At 36.7% G+C, this 25,495-nt stretch overlaps 1 protein-coding gene and 1 non-coding gene across 2 annotated transcripts in view; one reads left to right on the forward strand and one right to left on the reverse strand.

Annotated features, from left to right (window-relative positions):
• CCSER1 (coiled-coil serine rich protein 1) overlaps positions 1-25,495 on the reverse strand; it is a 639,717-nt gene that overhangs the window by 106,028 nt on the left and 508,194 nt on the right. The gene's annotated exons all lie outside the window — the stretch shown is intronic.
• Positions 18,067-18,198, forward strand: LOC111725409. Its single transcript, XR_002773482.1, has one exon.

Consider the following 25,495-nt stretch of genomic DNA (forward strand, 5'->3'; position numbering starts at 1 on the left):
CATCACTGCAACAGTGACCTACACTATGCTGATCGTCATAAAATTGGGCTGCTGGTATATTTTTATTTCTTAATAAGAATCATTCAACTACATACAAAGGAAACGATTCCTATTAAACTGTGGTAGGCAGAACATCTAAAATGGCCCTCCAATTTGACCTCACCACCAGAGGTCATGATTACACTATGGCATCTGTGTAAAGCTCATTTGACCCTAAAAATGGAGATTGTCTGGGTGGGCCTAACTTAGTCACATGACGCCTTCAAAGTACAGGCCTTTCTCTGGCTGAAGCAAAAATAAGAGATGCTTGAAACATGACAAGAACTTGACTCTTTATTGCTGTTTTGAGGGTTGAGGGAGTCAAGTGAGAAGGGACAAAGGAGACCTCAGGTGACAGCCAGCAAGAATGTGGGGAACTCCGCCCTTCCTCTAAGGGAGTGGTGCCCATTCTAAAAGCCAGCTGAAGAAATATGGTAGGCATTGGCTATGTGGGCATTAGCTTAGAAGACAGAGATTTCATCAGAAAATGGAGATTTGACAATCAATAGCATATTGATATTGCAAGAAATTAGTAGTCTTCAAATAACTGTGAAGAAAACTGAAAATAAACAGAGCAGGGGGAAAGTACTTAGGGAGGTGCTTAGCAGGTGTCCAACAGCTTAGGGAGAAAACAGTGTTAAGAAGGAAGGTGAGATGGATCATGTTAGATGTAACAGAGGGGAAGGGAACTAAGACTGAATAGTTTTTATTGGACTTAATAACAAAAGTCACTGTCGACCTTCCCAAAGCTATTTCAGGTGTTGTGTTGAAGGCAGAATCCAGATTACAGAAGGCTCAGGGATGAACTGGAAGTGAAGGAGGAGTGAGCTACTAGTAGCAGGCTGTAATTATCAGAATGCAAGCTTCTTTCAGGAAACCTGTGAATGGGAGTGAGATGTGTGTTCACGTGTGTGTGTGCCTGTGTATGTATCTTAAAAAGGGTTTATGAACTAAAATAAAAAAAAAATTTTTTGAGACAGTGTCTCACTTTGTCACTCTTGGTAGAGTGCTGTAGCATCACAGCTCACAGGAACCTCAAACTCTTGGGCTTTAAGGGATTCTCTTGCCTCAGTCTCCCACCAAAACACCCAGCTATTTTTTTGTTGTTATTGCAGTTGTCATTGTTGTTTGGCAGGCCCAGGCTGGGTTCAAACCTGCCAGCCCTGGTGTATATGGCTGGTGCCCTAGCCGCTGAGCTACAAGCACCAATCCCTAAAATAAAATCTTAAGGGTTCCCCCCTCAGCAACTGACTGATTGGACCTCCTCCTGGCCAAGAGGATCCTAAAACTGAGTTGTTAGCCTGAGAAAGGAGATCAGACCTGCCTCATCATGCCCCCTCCCTTCTTAGAGATGTCCTTTGTGACTCACTAACAGGCCTAGGCTATGCAAGACCTACCTGTAGTCCTCAGTATACATAATAAACCACTCCAGTCTTCCCCAAACTTTGTTCCTAATTAGTAAACCTTTTATCTTAACCACTCCTTTTCACTGACTCCTGAACTTTTAGTCAGAGCCTAACTCAGCAAATTTTCAGCTATAAAATGTTTAAACCTAACTATAACCTGTAAACCACCCCATCACCCCACCCCACTTTCACAAGTCTCAACTCTTTGGGCCAAACCAATGCATGTTTTCCAGGTGACCTCACCTGTAATTACTGTCTCCACAAAATGTGTAACACCAAACTGTAAGCCCACAGGTCCGTGTGCTCAAGGCTTCTTGGACGCGGCTCTGGGTCAGGGTTCTCAAATGTGGCTTCGAATAAACCTCCTTAAATTATTTCACTAAGTATGGCTTATTTTCCATCGATAGGTTGAATAGGTTTAAAAACTGATTAAAATGATCCAGTAAAAGTTAAAAATACAAGGAAAAAACAAATAACCAAGGAAGGAAAATCCTTCACGAAGTTCCTGGAGACATGCAATTGTTCAAATTACTTCATCAAAGTGGCCTTGGCCTTTATGAGACTGACTTACCTAGACATTTTGACCAGCATCAAGTTGGTAGAATGTGCTGAAGCTCCCTGACTATTGGTGGTGGCCCTGGTATCTGTACAAACGAAGATCTAGGGAAGTGTGTTCATGGTCCATGTGAATGATTAGGGGAGCGTGACATGAGGAAGGAAACAGCACTACAGATACAGCCTGAAGTAGACAGCTGGTCAGCAATCAGACGCTGACGAAGCACAAAGAAGGGTGTTTTATGTTTATAACTTAAAGCAATAAAAAAGTATTTTCATATGAGAAATGCTGGTAAGCACATCTGTACCTAATGTCACCCTGTGTCAGAAATGAGAACAAGTGCTTGGAGAGCTTTGAAGAGACTTAGGGAGAAACGGTCATCATTTTTGTACTCTCTTTTTTTTTTCATCCTTTCTTCTTTCCCTTCTCATTTATTGATTAGTGAAAAATCATATGCTATCTTGATTCCTTGTATATAATCTTTAAGGAGGTGTAGCCATTGAAAAATATGGGAATGTGTGTATATGTATATAGTTTTTATATGTATATACAAAATATATGTATATATACACGTTTTTAATTAATTAATCAATCTATCTATTTATTTATTTATTTTAGTTTCCCAGGGCAATCATAATAAAGCAGAGAAAACTGAGTGGCTTAAACAATAGAAATCTAGCATCTCATGGTTCTAGAGGCTAGAATTCCGAGACCAAGGTTTTGGTAGGATCATGTGCTCGTCAAAGGTGCCAGGGAACGGTCTGTTCCAGGCCTCACCCCCAGCTTGTAGCATTTGCCTGGTTTGTTACAGCATAACTCCAATCTTTACGTGGTCTTTTCCCTGTATGTGTTCTGTGCCACAATTCCCCCTTTTTTATAAGGACACCAGTCATTATAAAAAGGATCACTGTATTCCAGTATTTTCCCCTCTTAATAAATTGCACCGGCAAAGACCTTATTTCCAAAGAAACATCATTTCTGAGGTACTAGACTTTAACACATGAATTTTGAGTGGAAACTATTCAATCCTTAACAATCTGTTATACTGTTAAAGTTCTTTAGAAAGGGGATCCCTGATCACTGACTCCCCATCAATGATTTATTTATTTTTTGCCCTGTTCACAGATACTTCTCTGCCTACTTACAGCTAATAATCTCCTCTTATGTACTGAATCTCAGCCCTTCTTGAAGTTCCCAGAGACCTGCAGTCGTTCAAGTTTCTTTTCAAGTTATGCTAAGGAAAGTATCACCTAATGAAAGTATCACCTAATGAAAGTGTCACCTCCAGACATGGGAGAAAATGTTACCCTTACCCTGCTGCCCCTACTCCAGCCCCATCCTGTCTGAGGCCTGTTAGTTAAATGAAAACATCCTTGAAGGCTCAAAATTAGGGACATACTATAGATACCCAGAATTATAATATTGTATAAATGTTGAAAGCAACTCAAAAATACAATTAAAAATTATTAAATGATATAAATTTATCCAAGAAAATAGTATGCATTTTTTAAAAATAGTTAAAAGTCTATGTGGTAACATGGAAAACATACTCCTTGTAAGTGGAATTTTAAATTTAATAGATACTACAAATCTGAAAATATGCAAAAATTATGGCAATTATTTTGTTAGATTTATGGGTTTGTATGTGATTTAAAATCTATTAATTTTTAAATTGTCAACAATATGCTTATAATATGAAAGATCCTATATATAGGAAATAAAATATTTAACTAGAAATATTTAAAATCATGTAACCTATTGAATCCATAGTACACATGGGGTAGTTTCAGAGTAATACTCTGTTTAAAAGAAAATAGATCTTCACTTATATATCTTGAACATCATTATTAGAACACATAGTTCCACAGTTAAAATAGTAACTTTACTATGACCTTTTTCTCCTCTAGTACTTTCTCAGAATCACTCATCTCTACTTCTGGTTGTCCTAACGTATCTTATCTAGGAGCCACTTGTCTTTTTATCTGCCCAGCTTACTTTCTGATTCTGCATCATGAAGGCCCTTGAGAAAGCATCTGATAAAGAACCCACCCCTGCCTTCCCACACTCCAACCCCATCCCAGCGCACAGACAGGGAAAGAATGTAAGTAGGCAAGGCCAGAATTGTTCCTTAATGAAAAAGGAAAGGATAAAGGCTGGAAACGATTTTATATAAATGCCCCCCAACCCCATAAAATAAAAAGTGTGTGAATATTTACTACATAACAAACATCTGGGTTAAAAAGACTCAATTATATGCACCTGCTGGAAGAGAAAGACTCAATTATATGCACCTGGAAGAGAACAGCACTTTCAAATCCTTTAGATACTAAGAACTCTACAAATAGGAAAGTAATACACATTTTATTAACCAAGCTTTAAACATATACAATGTTAGTTCAAAAGATGTTACTGGAAATCTACTGAAGTGTTAAGATTGTAAAGAAAGTAAATGGCAATTTATAAAAATGTACAAATTTAACATACTGTTTTACAGGTCATTGGACTGAGATTTTTAAAAGTAGCATATTGTAAAGGTGAACGATACCTTATTTCAGTCAATAATTGTCAAGCTATTTTGCCTGAAAACAGAAACTGGAATTGTAATTCATGAAGCCTTTATTCAGAACTTATCACATTGAGAGACGTGCACTTAAACGGTACTATATTATCTTGAAAGTAATAGACCTTTCTGTTTGCTTTGCCTGTGAATTTAAATATGACCCCTGTTCTTCTATTGCTACTTTTTTCCCCGCATAGAAAGAGAGCCAGTTGAGTCACAGGATTGATAAAAAAAGAAAAGAAAACTACATACAGTTGGTCCGTCTGCTGAGATCCACTTTTATGTAGATTTTATTCCATTTGTGCCGTCCTTGAGACAGCAGAACCACCCTTCCCCTTCCTTCTCCTCTGCCTACTCAAAGTGAAGACTGGGTTGAAGACGTTTCTGATGATCCACTTCCATTTAATGGGTAGTGAGTGAATTTACCTTCCTTACTCAGGCAGGTTCCCTCTGCTCAGGGCTGGGCCTGGACTCTATTTTCTAGGCCTAAGCAGGCTCACAAACAAGTTTGGTCAAGGTTCCATCTAAGCCCCCAAACCCCAGGAAGAGTGGAGCAGACATGACCACATTCTGACACAATTCCAGTTTTAAAATCAGCTTCTGCCGCAGGCCCTTGGCACCAATGGCTGTGACATATTTCAGACATACATGGCATTTTCCCACACCCCTCTGCCCAAATGATTAGAAACTGTAACTAGAATCAGCAATTCACCAGGACCCCTCCGCTGTGCTGGAAGCTCTGCTTTCCCTCTTCTCTTCTCTTTAATCAAATCTATCCTATTGCTGACTTGTGCTCCATGAATTCCTATTTCGATTTCCCAAGACCAAGGATCTGGCACAGAAATTCTGGTAAGATAATTTTCTTAGTAACAGTTTCATTCGCTGGCTTATCTTGTTGTAGGAATACATATAATATACAAAATAAGTATTATGTTATTAACATTTGATAAACAATCAGGTATTAGTATTTAAGTTTTAGGGGCACCAAAAATTGTGGGTGGATTGTCAGCTGCCTGGAGGTCAGCCTCTCTAACCTACTCATTGTTCAAGGGTCAACTGTAGTGAAGGAAGTTGGGATTGAGCCAGGATATGCGAAACAGATCACACAGGTAGTTTATGACAGCAGTGAGGCAGACTCTCCCCAAATCATCTGGGGAGAATTTCAAAGATTTATAATCCTCCCCCTTCCCATTGTACAGCTTTAGGTTTACAAAAAACAGCTGGAGATGTGAATGAGAGCCTATCATTTTTTATCCTTGTAACTTTACTTTTTGGAACATACTGTTATGGAAAATCAATTAAATAAGGGAACAAATACCAAACCATATAAAATGAGCATATGCTTTTATGATAACTTGTATAAAGCTTGCTCATTCTAATCGATATGTGCCATAAACTGTTCTGATACGGCAAAACACTTTCCATTATAAAGGATGATGGGGAAAAAGACAGGTTTTCCACGAATGATTCAGCTAGATACTTGTGTATGTAATCACGAGCAGGACAGGCACAGCTGAACACTTGTTCCCTACTACTCAGAATATGAGTGTATGAGGTCAGACAATTAAGTTCACAAATTCATTCCAGAAAAAGCACTACATACCTTATTGTTAAAAATCACTAGTCACCAGTTGGCCATGGGGAGCAGAACTTCAACTCAGCTATAAAGTATGTAGCACATTTTCTTGGATGAGTTTGCAAGTTTAATTATGTTATCTTTTTTAGGGGAAAATCCCTTAAAGTAACTTTTAGTTTATTTCCTCCCTAATAGTTAGCTCAGTCTTTAAACTAGCTTAAATTTCTATCTTTCCTAAAATATAACAAGTAACAGCACAAATTTTTGATTCAGAGTTCTACTCCTGATTCTTTCCTTTTTTTATTAATGCAATTCCTGGAAAAGGAAATGCATTTAGAGAACCTACATTCTCATTTGAAATTTAGCCCACTAGAAGTAACAAATACGAGTACATAGCTGTGCAGGCTTCCCATCTCGGGAAAGCTGGTTTCCACTCTAGTCACTTAATTCTTCTCATCATTGTTAAATATAAATCCCTTTTCAGTCCTCAGACTGATCTATGCTTTTTATTTGGCAATACAAAATAATTTCTTTAAAACATCTCTTTTTCCTGGGCTTCTGTATATTCACTTTCTCCTGTTAGACCATTTGGATCTTTCCCAAATTCTTTGACTAGCTTACCCACAAATTCACCTATTCTTTAAAATTTAGTATTTCTCAGGTTTCTGTCATCTCCCCTTCAGAATTTCAGCTCAGCCATTTATTGTATTAACAACTACATAGAAATTAACAGTTCCATAATGATGATATACAGAAAATCCCATCCATTTTCTGGAACCCAGAAATCAGAAACCCCCGTCTTCGACTTCTTGTTTTCTCTAACATTGTATATCCAAGTAGCAAACCACCCCGTTGCTGACCCCAAATTCTAAGTTATTCCTTTTCATCATTTCCCATTGTCACAGCCTAAATTCAGGCCTTTATTTTGGTTAATATTAACTGCTCTCCCTGCGTTTGTCTTAACATTCACTAATAGAATCTAAATAGAGCTATTTATGTGTATTTCTTAGCTTCCCTTTTAATTGATGGCCCTTTGAGGATGGAACTTATATTTTGTCTTTGTACATCTCAAATCACCTAGTCCAGTAACTTTCACAGAGGAAGCATTCAATAAATATTAATTAAAATGGATATGTGACTCATCTATTATCCTCTGTGCCGTTAGTCCTTTAGATAAAAAATTAGGCTAACATTAGAAGTTAAAATTGATTTTGATTCTCTTAGATTAGCCCAGACTTCTGTAGGGGAGATATTTTGGCCACAAATATATTCCATCAATAATGCCAGAGGGCTGCCGCCTGGTGGTATTCTAATTAACAATTCAGAGAAGGCAAACCAGAAATTGTGCTACTTATTCAAAACCTCGGATTTTTTTTCTTATGCTGGAAAACTTATCCCTGAAAATTTAAGATTATCAGAAAATATTTTTTCGGCTCAGCACCTGTAGCTCAGCAGCTAGGGCACCAGCCACATACACCAGAGCTGGTGGGTTTGAACCAGGCCTGCCAAACAACAATGACAACTACAACCAAAATATAGCTGGGCATTGTGGCAGGTGCCTGTAGTCCCAGCTACTTGAGAGGCTGAGGCAAGAGACTTGCTTAAGTCCAAGAGTTTGAAGTTGCTGTGAGCTGTGATGCCACAGCACTCTACTCAGGGCAACATAGTGAGACTGTCTCAAAAAAAAAAAAATTGTTTTTACTGCCGTGCATAGTTCTAAAATTATTTAGAAGAATACTTAATAGTAAAAATTGTTCTTATTATTTTTGTTGCCATATCTGGATGTGACACACTGCTTTGGTTTTCAACATTCTTCTCAATACAATTTTACCCTTTTTTGCAAGGACATCACAATCATTATTACTGTCTTTCATGAGTAAATTGAAATAAAAAATAGAAAACATAAGTGACTTCCTTAAGACAAATATAAAAGTAATCAAAAGAGCTAGCATAAAGGATAATATTTTAATAACAAAAACATAATTTTATGCTTAGAGATAACAGGTATAGAAAACTGACAAAAACACAGAAATGTTTACTTTCCCCAGTATCTAGAGTCGAGATTTCATAATGCATAGGAAGATGTTTTTAAAAGAACACAGGAAAAAAGATATAAAAACCACTTCATTGTTTTTACTTTCATAAGAAAGAAAACTATTTAACTCATGTATGTATTTCATGTTTTATCAAAAAAATTCTGAGATTAATTTCTGGTCATCTAAGAAGATTGCCCTGTTTCATGGGCTTTATTTCCATCATTTCATTAAACTTTATTTTACAGAAACCCCAAGGATCAGGTAGTAATAACTCTTAGTAGAATTTATGGAGAGTAGCTGTGAATCCCTGGTAACCAAGATTCCACAATTATATCTACACTACAGAAAAGGTTTACACATTCATGATTGATGAATAAATACTCCTTGAGCTTGGCACAATGTCTCTTTCTGTAAAGATTCAAAGTGTTATGGGAAATACTCTTTCTAGTCTAGATTCTGAAGGCTTAGGGCCTTTTGAAGATTATACATATGTAGAAATATTAATACATCAGTGAATTAGGTTACCTTTAAAAAGAATGTTAATTTAAAAAGGGAGTATTCCTAGAGCAAGGAGCCTCCCTGACCATCTGTCCTGCTTACAGAGCCTCTTGAGTTAGTTATTATTTTAAGAGAATCATCTGAGAATGCACATCCAAGATATAGAAAAGCTTACTGTCCTTTACCCCCCTTTTCTTTCAGATGTAGAGAACTGGATGGGAAAGCCTTTTCTCTTCCTAGTGCCACCCATATTCAACTTCTGAATAAGTCTTGATGGATCATCTTGTCCTCCTAAACCGCTGATCTCCACTGACATGAGTCAGGGAAAGTCTTGAGAATGCCCTAGGGCACACATCCTGTGAATATGATAAAATAAAGACTGTACTTGGAGTTCTTCTATCATCTCAGCTTGAATAATTTTGTGGATCATTAATGAACCTTAAATGTTCTTAGAAATAATCTAGATGGGAAGCATAAAAGAATGACTGATATGCAGACTTATTTTTTGGAATTCCAGCTCATTTCCTTTTTGAAAAGGAACACATAAAAAATAGAAATGAAACATGTCCAGACTGAGAAGTAGACAAGCTCGGCTTCCCTATTCCAACACATGATAATGTTAACTACGAAAGAGAAATTCAGCCAAGGTCAAGTCTTGAGGGCATCTGTATCAGTGAGGGCTCTTTTGACAGTACAGTAAAAGGTTCTCATTCATAAGTGGCTTAAATAGAAAAGATGTTTGTTATCACATTTAACAAGATGACCAGAGGTAGATGGTTCCAGACTAAGTTAGTTCATCAACAAAGGCCTATATATCATCTATTTCATTCCCACTCTTCCTCAGTGGATTAGTATTGGTTCTCAACCTTGACACTTCACAGTTGTAGGAGAGCAAACATGTATCAACAAAGCACGTTCGGTCAACTGCATTTAATACTGGGAAGGACAGTTTCTTCTCACAAGTATCTTTTTCATCCAATGCAGATTCTTTCCTTTGGCTCCTTGTTCAGGATTCAGTCACATGGCCAAGCACTCCCTCCATATCAGAGTATTTTCCACTGGGGTGCTCAGGGCCAAGGAAGAATGTGTGGACAGGGGATTGATGAGTTGCTGCTACAGAATCTGCCATTGTAAGGACACACACATAACCCTTAGGGAAAGTCTGGTACAACCCTACGCTCTCATTATTCTAATAAAAACATGTTAATAATAACTCCTTTAGAAATAAGTGAACATTAAAAGATAGCCATTGAGCAAAGGGCTGAGAATAGCACCTAAGAGGTAAAAGAAGGTTTGTACTTTTAGCACGAGGGACAGATTTTTTTAAAATTATGAATAATGTCATGTAAGAGAAGTATTATGTCCTAGGGAAACCCAACAAAGTCCTTTTTTTAAGCAATGCTTAATCTTAATCTAAGATCCAAAGACTAATATGATTTTCAGCAGAAAAAGAGGGAGAATATATACCTGAATAAAGGCAATCATATGCGTAAAGGAGAACATGGAAATTTCAAAGAAATAAAAGATTTAATATATACTATAGAATATAATATCCTATATTATAGAATATAATGGCACTTGGAATTCTGTAAAATAAATGTGCTTCTAAGACTATCTTAGGGATGTGGGGGATGAACGAAGCAATAGAATTTTTAATCAAGAATATTGCATAATTGTATAAATCTAAAGGAAGAACAGATTTGGGAGAAAGAAGGAGAACAAATGATGATGAAAGAGAGAAGTGAGAATACTGACTAGTAGATTAATGTGAAAGGAAAGAGATAATAATATATTTACCTAGGTTGATAGTAGTGGCCCTGAATTATAGGCTTTATTCTAAGTAGCCTTGGAAAATTCTCAACTACTCTCTGAAATAATTTTCACCAAGCTTTTAATATACCTGATTTTGAAAAATGTTAACAACAAAGCAAATTATTCAATCTGGTAAAATAGTTTTTATTTATTTTATTTTTTTTTGAGACAGAGTCTCAATCTGTTGCTCTGTGTAGAGTGCTGTGGCATCATAGCAAACAACAACCTCCAACACTTGAGCTAAAGTGATACTTTTGCCTGCATTTCATTTTAGTAGAGATGGGAGTTTCTCTCTCTCTCTCTCTCTCTCTCTCTCTCTCTTTTTGCTTAGGGTGGTCTTGAACTCATTAGCTAAAGCTAGCCACCCTCCTTGGCTTCCCAGAGTGCTAGGATTACAGCTATGAGCCACCGTGCCTGGCCCTGGCTTAATAGTTCTTAAAAGTCAGCCAATTTAGCCCTAATTTCTAAGAGATCAGCACTCTGGTTGGAGGAGCGTCCTCTCGCTGAAACACGGTCTCCCATATGTAGTTCATGGCTTCAGTGCCAGAAACAGTTCCCTCCTCAATCACAGAGCATAATACAGGGAAAATATGTGATCTCTGGAGAGCTGATTTAGTGAAATGATATATTTTCTTTTTTAATGTTTGTTATCGGTTTGGTTTAATGTTTTTAGAGAGTACACTCCCAATAGCATATTGCCATTAATGGAGTACTTGTTTACAATACACTTTGCCTCTTAGAAACTTTGACAGCAGGGCTCAGTTGCAGTCGTCCAACAAGAGATACATCTATCCATGCACTCACGCTCATCCTACTTTCAAATTCATCTTCTCCAATACATTTTTCAGATTCTTGAATGGTGTTTCTTTCTATTCAGGGGCTTATGAATACAAGAGTGCAGTTTTGTGTCACCGCCCACAGTCTTCCAGCTGCTACTGATTTGTAAAATACAGATTCAACAATTAGCTCTTGTTAGCCTGGACGTTCTATTTCTTGCAGTAGTAACTTTAAGCAGCTCAGTGTTCAAGATAATACACAGTGAGTTATATGGTTCCAGGCAAAAGTAGTGGTTATGTTTTTGAAGGAGGTGCATAAAATTTGTTGAATAATCGCATTCCATCATGAGATGTTGAATTGCCTTTTTAAATCCTTCCAGATATTAACTCAAATTAATAAGATAACATTTTTTAAAAAGAGAATTATTACAAACAGAATCAGCTAACATTTATTGGGCTTAAACGGTATGTCAGGCACTCTGGACAAATTATCTCATTTAACCCTTACAACAGTCCTTAATTAAGAACTTGTATTTTATGATTAAATGTTGAGAAACTAATGATTTAGATGTATAAATATTGCACTTAATCTCTCAGAACTACCCAGCAATAGTATTTGGTCTATTTCACTTTAATTACTAGCCATTTAAATATGATGACATGTACAATATGTCAAGCATCCTTAGTTATTTTAAATACATTTAATTTAGTTAATACAATTATGTTGAATAGCTGCAGCAGATACTACTATCTATACTGAACAGATAAGAAAACTGAAACTCTGAGAAATGTAAATACATCCTTCAAAGCTGCAAAGTACTTGAACATAGACAAGCAGTGGAGTTTTGAACCGATACATTCTTACATCAGAGCACAGTTTTCTAGTCCCTGATTATCTCTGACTAATAACAGAATTGGTAACAAATAAACAGAAGAGAACTAAGTCAGGGAGGTGGGTTGGAATGCTGGATGTGAGATGTTAAAGTCCCACCAGTGATGTTCAGAGGCACTTTGAAGTCATCTGTTTTATAGAGCTGAGTGATTAATTCATACATTTATTCAATAAATACTTTCTGAGTGCCTACCTTGTGGTAGACACTGGGAATATATAGTTGAAAGAAACAAGTTTATAGTTAAGAACGCAGAGAACTATGTTAATTAAGAATTACTGGGGGTGGTGGGATAGGGAACCATCAAGAAATAGAAACAGAATAATGGGTACTTACAGAATTAAAAAAAGATTCATCAGACATAAGCTGTCTGACCTGTCTCGAATTTCTCAGGTCTCCCAGTACTTCCGTTTCCTTATGTGTGAAGTGGGGAACAGAGGGGTGCATATTTAATAGGAGTGTTGCCAATATTAACCAATGTGGTAGACACTAATGTGTGTTAGGACATGTAAAGAATTTAGAAAGACTGCCTGACTTCCAAGGACCCAATAAATATTAGGTAATAATCATTAAATAAATACGGAGTGTTATGAGGATGAGCCATGTTTCCTATTAACATTAAATTAAAGTCTGTTATCAAGCTTTATTCAATAGATAGCTAGTATTTCACAGGTACCATTAATTAGATCTACTCACAGGAGCAAAGTATTTTTGTGAATTTCTGTTCAAAACATGGGCAACTAAAACTCAATGTTTCCTAAGGCTTTTGCATGTTTTTCTATTATTGTTTACATAAATTTCAAGAAATCTTTTTTTAATCAGTAGACTAACATTCAAAATTTTCTGTTCTGTAAACATGTCTCTTGTGCCTCAATAACTGTGAGGTGATCTAGTTTTGTCAAAAAAAAAAAAAAAAAAAAAAAAAGATTTGCCAGTGTTGGAAGAGGATTAAGGATTGATAGCACCAAAGTTACCTCTTGGATTTCAGGAGAATTGAACTGAACTTCAAAGGGAAATAGTTTTACTTAACAGACTTTTAACAATTGTTGTATTCAACCATTTTCTAAAACAGCAAATTTGCTATCCGGCACTTTCCATATTTTGGGATTGGCTGCTCTAGCCGAGCCCCCTCATCTTAAACATACAGATACTGAATTAGGTGCTATGTAAATTACTGTCTTGAGTCTGTGTAGCTAGATAATGGAGAAACCTGTACCCAAGTCAGGTACCCGAGTAGCTGTTCACAGAATAGAACCAACTCTCTTTACATACAGTGGCAACGGACTGCCGTGCTTCTAGCTGATCCTTGATGGGGGGACATTTTGTTCAGTGACAAGTTGAGTAAAAGTGTCGACTTGCCAAAGCTGTCAGACTTTTAAACTTCTGTTTTACAAAAGAAAATACTCTGCACCAAATAGCCAATCTCTTCCCCTCCAAAGAGGATGAAACATTGGCTAAAAAATCATGAATGTAGATAACAATTTTGAGTATGTTCATTCCACACATTAAAATGTGTCAACCTATTTTCAGTTAACCCATGATCACTATTCTGTATTTTGAAATCTACATATTTATAAAGGAAGGAGTCCAGATGTGTCACAGCATTGTAATAATGAGCTTCAGAATGGGACCTGCTGCACTTTAAAGCATCCCATTATAATGAAGATAAAACATACGTTCCCCAAATTTTCTTTGCTTACTAGCAATATTTGTAGTTCCATAACTGTCTCTCTGCATTTTAGAGTTAACAATTACATTTAACAGCCATATCTCTTTTAGTATAAGATTATCTCTAGAATAATAAGTCCTTATTGTCAAGCTATAAGTAATTGACTGGAATAATAATTCTTATGTTGCTTGATCAGGCACCTCACAAAGTTAGGGAGAGTTAAGCAAAGAATAATTATTATGTTTTGACATTTTGAGAAGATCCTCTAGTCTTCTGTGGAAAGAAAATAGGCTATATTTTTATCAGGTGATAGCAAGTAGTTAATTTCCCATTCTCATATGATCTATATATGAGGAAACGTAAGTAGGTTCATTCAATTTGAGTCTTCACGTAAGTAGGTTCATTCAATTTGAGTCTTCAAGGTGCTGAAGAGTTACTACTTACAATGTATCAGTTTTGCTTTTGTTAAGCCAATTATAGGAGAACTCAAATAGAGTTCTTGTCAATAAATAATCTGGGCCAACTTTAGAAGCTATTCATTTAATTTAAAGCACTGGTTGGCAATTTGTAATTTTTTAACTTAAATTCACCAAGTCTTCTCTCATGCTATGATAGCTGTTCATTTTTAAGGCTGAGGATTTTACCCTTATGTACTGGTCCTCTCAATGAACTTTTTTTGGAATAAGAGTGGGTGAGATTAATGAGCTTATTATGATTCATTAGAAATTGGTATGTGGATGACTGCCTACTTTAATTAGCTTTATTACTGTAGGAAATTGTTTCTTATGCCAGGCTCATCACCAAGCACGTCTGGAAAACATTACAGCAGTAATCAGACTTGATATGCGGCACCTTTCATTAAGCAGCATGGCTAAAGGCACTTAATAATGAACAAGGAGGCATTAAAAAGATGGACGTGGCAGAATCCAGCAAAAAGGAATTTATCAGATCAACTATTTTTGTGAAGGAGATTGCAAATTACAGGACTTCAAAATACCATTGCGGCATAAAGAATGCTAGACTCATAATCATGGCAAAAGTTTTTAACATGTTAGATTTATCCAACAAATTTTAATGAAAAATTTCTATTACCCATATTATCATGAAAATGTTAGTAACTAAGTCGTCTAGTAAAAATAATCCTTGAAATAGTACTTCCATCACCATCCTCAAGGAAACATACACCTCTCAATAACTCACGGCAACTAGAAAAAGCAAGTCACAATCTGTAGGAAGCCAATTCTAACATAAAACCTATTTTCAGATTAGACAGAAATGAAGAAATTATAAATCTATTAAATAGGAATTGACTAAACTTTTTTAGTAAATTCTAATTAATAAAAATATTCCTTTTTAATCCTTTGAATATTTGTTTAACCTGAGATCAAAAATTAATCTGTAGTCATTTCATAATTAAGTTGTTGTCCTTACATAAGTACTAAAGGTTCAATCCCATGAGCTAACTGCAAAATAAGATAAAAATGATGTGCCCCTAGGCTTCCTCACTCCCAAGGCACTCACAGCATCCATAACTTAGCAAATTTTATTTTGCCATTTCTTAAGTACTGATTAAGACGTGAATGTCATTACATTTTAAAATATATTGACAGCATGTTGAAGTTTCCGGACACTCCTTGTAATCTTTACTTTTATGAGTATTTTGTTCTTTCGCTAAAGTCATTCCTCTAAATAGGTAAGATATGAACACAACATATTCTAATTTCTCCCATGTTATTACAGAAATAATACTATTTTAATTTTGGGTGGGGACTGAAATTTCTGGCCTCCCTCACGTTTTATTTTGTTTTTACTGGAAATATTCTAATTACAAAGCATTATAGTCCAACATGCTATCTTTAAGAAATAAATGCATGATACCAATCATTGCTTTTCCATTCAATATGGTAACAGTTTGGAAAAAGTCTCATCGTAAAATATTGAGAATAAGATGGGATAAATCTAAATTCATCTTTTCTTTTTTATTTCTTTGCTTTTTTCTGTCATTGTTGTTGTTGAGACAGAGTCCCACCCTATGCCCTTGAGCAGAGTGCAATGGTGTCATAGCTCACTGCAACCTCAGACTCCAGAAGCCGCTGGGATTATAGGCACTTGCTGCAGAGCCCAGCTGGGTTTTTCCATTTTTTTAGGAGTCGGTGTCTCACTCTCATTGAGGCAAGTCTGGAACTCCTATAAATTCATCTTTCTATTGTTTATTAAACAACAAACAAACCTAACCATCATCATTAACAATGACAACCACAACAAAGCACCTCGGGTTCAAACCACAAGGATTTTTAGTGTCCCAAAGAAAGTTGCTTGCCTCGAGGTCCCCAGTAGCCTTCAGAGTTATGTAATAAATATGCTGATTTACCATACAAGGTGATTACCTATTGTTTTTACTAAAGGCAACAAGAATCATAAAAGCTAGCAGTACTTATTAAGAAAATTAAGTTAAGGACAATCAGACATATTAAAAATGCTTGCCATACTGGGCATAGAAAAAAGTAAAACCAGGTGGAAACCAAGAAGGGAGAAAAGGGAGGAGGAGAGGTGTAAAAATTGTTTGAGGGATGAGCACACTTACAGCCCTGACTACAGCATTATAAAAGCTATCCAGGGCTCGGCATCTGTAGCTCAGGGGCTAGGGTGCCAGCCACATACACCAGAGCTGGCAGGTTCAAATCCAGCCCAGCCTGCCAAACAACAATAAGAACTACAACAAAAATAGCTGGGTGTTGTGGTGGGTGCCTGTAGTCCTTAGGAGGCTGAGGCAAGAGAATTGCTTAAGCCTCGGAGTTTGAGGTTGCTGTGAGCTATGAAACCATAGCACTCTACCCAGGGTGACAGAGTAAGACTCTGTCTCCAAAAAAAAAAAGCTATCCAGGTAACAAAAACATTTGTACCCCCTTAATATTTTAAAGTTAAAAAATCTAAGCAAACTACTAAAAAAAGAATATGAAAGAAATCTAAAACCATACAAAAAAATTAAACAGCACTGTTAAGCATAGCACTCTTTTGTTTGATGGAGATCAATTGAAAACCTTCACTAATTCTGTTATCATTAAATATTATTATTACAAAAATATTTTGATCTCATGTATTATGATAATCAGTTTATAAACCAGTTTGAGTGGAAAACTGGTTATAAACTATGAGATCAATTATGACATTTTTTAAATACTATATACACCCCCTTAAAACGGGTTTATGGAATATAATGTTAAATGGTGCCCAAACATGAATTATTACTTTCATTGCAAAAAAAGCCTTTCCATTTTATATGCCTGTGTACTACTGTTTTGGTTTATAGTTCATTTTGTTTGCTACACCGATTATTCATTAGTGAGTAAAATTCATTCTTCCGCGAGGAAAAAGAATGTTTTTCCTCTGGATCATAAAAAGAAAAGATCTTCACAAGAAAAGACACTTAATAGATAAAATCATTTTTTAACAGAAGAGGAAATACCTATTTTTTCTAGGAGGAAATCAATTTCACATGACAAGTCCCAGTAACTCTGCCAGGATGTTCTTGAGATTAGAGAATGATTTGAAGCTTCTTTTTATCTGATACACCACAACTCCAATGTTTGAATACTGTAATAACATAAGCCAATACAGGGCAACATTTTCAAATATGGAAGCAGTCTGGTGATTGATTGATAGACCGTAAGAAAGTTATAATTCCTTGTCAGTTTTTCCAATGACACTGAAATATCTACATTTTGTTCCAGTAGTGAATGTAAATCACATCTGACATCTTCTGTGAGAAATTTTTCCATTAGCATATACAGAGCAGTCATCAATAAATAATAAGCATATATTTAGTATATCTTACACCTATCACCTATCAAAAACTGGTCTTAATTTTTATAATAAATCATAAGTAGCCTGACATATGTCACATGTCTTCCCTCTGATATTTATGACATGACTAGAAACTTTATTAATATGTTGTTTCAAAAATAAATTTCTGATCATAATATTTCCTGTCTCCATAAAATAGTATCTTAGAATAACAGTACACTACGAAATTCCCTAAGGAATAAGGAAATGTGTTTTTAATTTAATGTTATTTATGTCTCACATACTTTCTGAAAAATCATTTTTTTCACAAAAATGTTAACAACTTTTCTGTTCTAGACCAAATTTCCCCAGAGCGAAAAGCCTCGACGGAACTAAATGAATACGCCTGTATAATTTCTTGTCTTAGTTTAATTTCTTTTCTTAGTCTGACAACACAGGAGATTTAAACACAGACCAAAACTTGGAGGTCCACTGTGATAGCTCAGTTGAAGAAGTACAATATTAAAACAAAAGCCATGAGTCTTTTAAGCCCAGGGTATAAAGATACACACTGAGTTATAACTTAGAGGCACGATAAAAAAAAAAACAAAAAACAACTTTGAGGTCCAACTAGGCAACACTGATACTAATTATATGTTTTAGCTCCTGTTGCCAGTGTCAATGTCACCTAAGCATCCCTCCATAACATCAAATTAAGTTACACCATGGTAGAAATAGTGTAAGAAACCAAAGGGTGCACGAGGCAAAGCTGTGGGCAAGAAGAAAAGCACATACCTCCTGGGGCTCAAAGAGAAAGCAAAATTCCACTGCCCATATCGGAATCATAGTACCTCATTTTTTACAAAAATATCAATTTTGTTCTACTTTGATTTTTAGTGCCTAATTTAGCATAAGCACTTTAGAATCACAGCTATATAAAAGGTTAAATAACAAATAATGCATTAAAATTTCATAACTATTGTTATGGTGTATTCTATTCATTTGAAGCAAGTCCATGAACGTAGCCCTCACTCACCGAAGGGGAACAGGAGCGTCTGACTGTCAGGAGTTAGAGGGAAGCAGGGAACGTGCACTCTGCCTCTGGCCTCTGACGACTAACATGCCTCTCACAGGTAATACATGTTCACCTACTTCCCTGTCCCCCAAAGTTTAACACCATTATTAATCTACTCCAAATATATAATCTTGTTATCTGAACTGGGTCTAGCTTTGGCTACAGTTACATGAATATATCTACTTAGATACAGTTCCTCTTTGCCTGAAAACAGAAACTAGTGTCCCAAACACCCAAGGCACAGTAGCAGAACAGGCATAGGGTAACTGAAAGGTGCAAATGGCAGGTGCACAGGAGCCACTGGTCCATGGGAGTTCTCAAGGCTAATCATGCAATTATTGGTAGTTACTTAAGAAAGACAAGAGGTTTTGTTTCATTCCCCTTGGCTCTTTGGCTTCAACTTCTGGGGTCTAGTTCTACCCTTTGAGTCATCATTCAGCTAAGTGGCTTTCTCAGTGGACTCCAAATCAGAATTCTGAGAGTCCAAAGGCTTCTCAACTATTTCTATTACTGCCTTTTCAAGTTGGCAAAGTTTCTGCACTTACGATTCTTTTAAGAATGTCATGGATCTCCTGTGAATCTTCTTGGGACTGACATCACTTGACAAAAGCACATTCACAAATCTTTTGAGATAAGCCCCTTTCTACTGGGGCTCTTGCTTTTACTGTGAAAAATAGTGCACTTAAGCTTTCCAGAAGCCATAATCATGTTGCCAAGGACACAGATAATGGTCTTCTTAATCTCTTTTAGAGATTTCTGAATCACCAGATTTAATCATTTTGAGGTCTAAAAAAAAGGTTTTGAAGTCATATTCTCTTATATAGTTCAACTACAGTCTCCTGGGAAAGATTTTGTTTTTGCTTGAAGTTGTTTCTTACATTTAACATAACGTGATTTCTAGAGAAACTGAGGCTTTTCAAGGCCACGATAAGTACTGGCTCCTTTTTCGTTTAACAAACTTCCTTTAATTTACCTCCCTACTCTTCTGTTATACCATATTCCTGGGAGAAGAAACCAGGCGGCACCTTCCGCACTTTGCTTGGACATCGCTTTAAGCCAGCGGTTCTCAATCTATGGGTCGCGACCCACGGGGACCGCATTAAAGGGCCGTGGCATTAGGAAGGCTGAGAACCACTGCTTTAGGTGAATGTCAAGGCACATTTTCTATTTTTTTCACCTTACTTCGATAATACAGACTTTTATTCTGAGCATGGGCTGCTGCTGTAACAAAAGTCTGAAACACGGGAGTGGTTGTACATCTGGGCAGTAGATTTGCAGAATGTTCCTCAAAGTGAAAAATTCCTCAAAGGAGCTGAAGGAGCTGTAAGGAGATTTTTAAAGTCCTCAATAGGCTGCAGGTCAGGACTTTCAAGAGAGTTCAATGTTACCGGAAACTTAGAAACTGGATTCTCTGTTATTGGAGACAGAAAGTCCTTATCCTGTAGTATTAGGTATGTAATGCTGTTTAGCAAACTATCGCAAAACTCATGGGCTTAACATTACTTTTAATTATTTCACAATTTCTGTGGAAAATTTAGGCACAGCTTAGCTGGGGGCCTCTGGCTCAAGGTCTCTCGTGAAGTGCATTCTAGCTTGTGGCCAGGGGTGTGGTCATCCCACAGCTCCAGGCAAGTGTTGGGTCTGCTTTCAAGTTTACTCACAAGGTTGCTGCCAGGCCTCAGGAAACTTGCTTTTGAGCTATAATTTGGACCTCTCCAAAGGGCTGCCTCATTACATGGCTTCTCCCAAAGTGAGTGATCCAAAGGAGAGTGAGGTAGAGCACCCAGGTCAAAAGACAACAGTTTTTTAAAAACCTAATCTTGAGCACATGGGGAGTGGATTGCCTGAGCTCAGGAATCCAAGACCAGCCTGAGCAAGAGCGAGACCTTGTCTCTACTAAAAACAGAAAAAAACTAGCTGGTTGTTGTGGTAGAAGCCAGCTACTTGGGAGGCTGAGGAAAGAGGATGGCTTGAGCCCAAGAATTTGAGGTTGCTGTGAGCTATGATGTCATGGCACTCTACCAAGGGCAACAGAGTGGAAAAAAATAATGAAAGAAAGAAAAGAAAGAAGAAACTAATCTTGGAAGTGACAAGAAATCATTTCTCCTGTATTCAGTTCACGTAAAGAGAGTCAATAAGGGGAGGAATTATAAAAGATCATGAACACTAAGCTAAGGCAGTCTCTAAGGCAAGCCTGGAGCCATCCCAGGACCCTTCAGAACTACCTGCTACCCTGTTACTGTTACTTTGAAGTACAATTAACTTAATCAGCCACATAAAACAAGGCGACCTAAATACGCACAATCTAACAACATATAAAAACTACACATTCTCACATCTTGCTGATGTCAGCCACACAGGCATTCACAAAGAAGTATCCTTTTGAGCGCCCTAAGTCAGGGCAATCACCTGGTTTAGGTCACCTGGAATTCAACGGCTGTTTAGGGAGAAGAGCATCACAGGTCACTTTCAAAGTAGAGCAGCTAACTGTTTAAACTTGTTATTTGGATCATGGATAAAATGGACAATCCAAAGTTTAAATGCCATCACATTAGGGGGTCTTTGATGAAAAAGTAGATTCATCCTACATTTGCATTTATCTTGTTCAGAACTGTGAATGGTCACACTACTGCTGAATTCTTCTTAGACTGATTTAATTCACCTGAGGAAAAAACGTGGAGGCACAGGGATAAGTAGAATAATGAATCTGTTACATTGTATCTTTCTTTAATTGTCCTCCTATGGAACAAATCCAGAAAGCTTGGTTGGGTAAAAATTGTAATTTTAAGATAATGATTATCATATTCATTTTTCTAAGTGTGAATAAAACCCAAAGCCTCTGTGAGATAGCTGGGCACTACTCTTTCGTCTGATAAATGACATTCAACTTCCTCAGTAGTACAATGACATTAGACAGGCAATTCATTTTCAATTGAACTGAGTGCTAAGGTAATGATGAATTGCTTTAGCTTTCCAAATATTAGAGTATAGATCCTATCTACTACGAGCTCTAGAGCACACATCTTCTGGGGATCTTAAACCTCATATATGTTTTATATCTTTACATTGTCCTTACTTCTGTATCAATGGAGAGGGAATAAATGGAGTTATTGCCAAAATGTGTGAACCTAGAGAAAAAAATCCAGGAAAACATTTGGAAGCTTTATTAAATCATGTATGTATACATTTAATTAAATTTTAATGCCTGATATAATTATCAAATGACAAAGTCATTTTGTTTATCACTTGTGATATGTTCTTTATTATATATAAGTAATGTATTCAAGTGAAATGGATTTATTACTTTTTGTGTAAACATTCAGATATTTTACTCCTCTTTACCTAATGTATCTGGTGTCCCTTAATAGGCTTGATCCTAAAAATTTCAGTCGTAAATAAAACTTCTGCATGAAGGACATTGTACATAAATTAGGATAATCATGTGTATAAAACTTCCCGGAAGTTATTTTCATAAATAGAAGATATTTCCATCTGTACTGGGAAAATTTATCTGCTGTGTTCAAACATGAACAGGCTGGTAGATACTAACTTGTTCAGATTTTGGCATACTACAAGTCCTCAAAATTCTATAATTTTATGCACTAAAATTTGATGAGTTAATTAAAATTACATACATATACGTGTACACATGTGTGTGTATGCACACACAAACACACATATTTTTCCCTTCTTCTTCCTGCAATGCTTTCAATGATGCCATCTGCATCTCTGGTCTCAGACCCCTGATAGGAGCCCACACAGTGAGCAGTCATGGATTTCCTATAGATCCTCAGATGGGTCATCATGTCCATATATCCATCTTTCTTTCTGCTCAGGATGGCCCTTCCCCTTCTAGTAAAACATGATTCATCCTTTAAAATTCACTTCACCTCTTATCCTCTTGGTCTAAAATAGATGCCTGACTACTGGATATATTTAAAAGTCTATTACAGCCCTTATCAATCAACCTACCTTATCATTGTATTTGTCTATTTTTTTTTTTCCCTTTTCACTAGACTGAAATTTCTGGAAGCAAAGAATCTATAGCTTAATTAACTTTGCAGTCCAGGATACAGTTTAGTGACTGTCAAAGAGTAAGCATTAAAAAAAAAAAACAAAAACATGTATGCATGAAAAAAGGGAAAGAGGGACTATTCCCCTTCATATCTCTATTTCTGATCCTAATCAAAATGAATAGAGGGCAATGCTAAACAGGATTTTAGGATATTTCCAAAAGATCTGAAGGATAAAATATCTGTTTATCAGCATTCATCAGACAAGAAATATTTAAAGGAAAACCACATTGGGATGTTTCTGAAGGAAACAAAAAACTATATTTCACCCTGCTTAAAATCTGCATATGTATGTATTGTTAATACATGTGTTAAAATTTTGTGCCGTAATTCAGAATCCTCAAAGGAGATCAAAGCCTATTTATGAAGCCATTTTTGTTAAAAACAGGTTTCCCAGAGGCCTTGTACAGCTTGTTAAAGACTAAGGCAATTCAGGTTTGATATAGAAACTCCTCCAGGAACACCGCAGATAGTTAATTACGTGAGTTAGTGACCTGTTTGCTAAGAGTTATGCTCCTGACTGAAAGGAAACCTGGACAAAAGGCCTTACAGAGGCTGCCACAGACACACTGGGTGGCCACAGGTTGTTCCTTTGCTTTTCATTTGAGAAAAGAAATGAGCACAGGGCCTCAGTGGAGAGTGAGAACAGAGAAAGACATCACAGAATAAAGGAAAATCTGATTTTATAAATCAAAATCATTAAATGTTTGGTCATTCTATTAGGTAGGGAGAAATAAATTTTGGTTAATAGTACAATGTCATCATTAAAGTATTTAAAATGACATAAGCCAATAGAAAAGAGAGAATCAATTGCTACTAATATTCAAGTTACAAGTGACTTGTTAAGAAATCATGTGTGCTAAGGACGTTCAAATAATTATTTAGTTGAGAAGAATTAGGTTTCCAAAACTTGGAATAAATTGAATCAAATTTTCTTTGTCATTCCTTTAAAAGGCCTATATCTTATAATCGCTTAACTTTCAAAAACTAATATTATTATACAACACAAATGTTTCCTAACAAATGCAAAGAATGTCACCTGTTTGTATCCTTATATTACTCTGAAATTAAAGAAAACTAAACATTTCAATAATCCAAATCTTAGAAAAACCTGATGACTTTCATATTCTACTTTTCTCTCTGCTTCAATATCTCGTCATGACGCTCCATGCTACCTGCACCTCAGGAAGCACCAAAACTGGGTGTCAAGTGATGTGTCTGCAGGCACAGGACACCTCAGGAGAATTAATCAGTGTTATTATTTCTCCACAAAGGCAGTTTTATTAGTGATGCTGATGTTTATATCCAAAGACCAAGTATTGTTTTATTCTATAGAAGATAATATAGAATAGCTTCATGGATTATAATTTTACTTATAATGTATTAGCCAAAATTACTTCTGTTAAAAACAAACAAGACACCCACTTTACTTGGAGGGATCATCTTCCAAAATGTTGCTTACTAAATAATAATATATTAAGTGCAAGCCCGTCTTCATTGGTTTATACAATCTACCTGGAAGGGCAGACTTGACTTCAAGTTCTAGAAGAATTTGGGGTGCCTGAAAAAGATGAGCAAAGGAGCAGGGGGCACACATTAAAAGAGAACAAGGCCCAGGGAGCAAAACTCAGTGAAATATTGAAACGTCTGTTTCCCTTATATATCTTCCCTCTTTCCTCTCATTTTAAGCAAGAAGCAAGGCTTAAGTAAAAGGAGAGTCAAGGCAGTAAGTCCTCCTTATAACATCCTATGGCTTTATAAAATCCTAAACACCTAGAACGTCTAACGCTGAAGATGGTAGAAAACCATGAGAAAACAGCTGAGAAACGGCTAGGGACCGAGGGAAAAGTCCTAGAATAGATCGGAGAGAAGCGCACTGGTTCCGAGAATAAAGGAAACTTGTTTCTTGTTCCTAGCATCACTTGAGAGTAGCTTTTCATTCAAAAATGTTTTAAATTACTAAGCAATTTCTCCATTAGCACACCAAAGATAAAAGGTGCTAGACCATTTTTCATTTCACATCTTCATTGTTTTGACCACAAAAATAGAATTCTCGTAAAGGGAACAAGAGAAGCAGGTTCTGGACGTAAGAAAGGGCACTCTTACAGAACTTGGTAGTCCTCTGCCTCCCACTTAAGCATCCCCTAGTTTATGTTTTAAACCATATTTAAATGTAAAAGGAAATACCAGGATTTAAAACGAAAAACGTCACAGTTTCTTTAATGCCTTCCCTGGTTTGGTTCACGACTGTCTTGTAAAGGTGGGTGAGAAGCCCAGTAGTTCATCAGCTGCTTACTGACCTACCATGCCCCTTGCTAGAGCCCCCACTCAGCAACTCGATGTACATCCCTTCCCACTTGGAATTTGGAACTTATGTGCCCCTTGGTTCAACAGTGTAGGTGCTAAGATTTTGGAGCACTACTTAGAACCAAAGACTGACTACCTTGCTAAATAAAATGTATTCGGAGGCCATTGGGTTGGACTGAGCTCCTGGACTAGGCCCAATAAACCAAACCAAATGAATGCTAAAATTCTACATCATCAAGCTGAAACTAAGTTATTTATCTTACCTTCCGAGAAATCAGCAGAGTGGGAGATAACAGCTGCGGTGCCGCAAGCTAGGTAGTGAGCTAGAGATACTCAGGGCAGATGACGAGTGCTTGCGGTTAGGCTCTTTTGGACAGGTCTGGGTCAGGCTGACCTGGGCTATTATGGGAATGAGGCTGATTAAGACCCTACAGGTGCG

The sequence above is a fragment of the Otolemur garnettii genome, unplaced genomic scaffold (genome assembly GCF_000181295.1).
Source record: "Otolemur garnettii isolate 467f Iridium unplaced genomic scaffold, OtoGar3 scaffold00039, whole genome shotgun sequence".
NCBI lineage: Eukaryota > Metazoa > Chordata > Mammalia > Primates > Galagidae > Otolemur > Otolemur garnettii.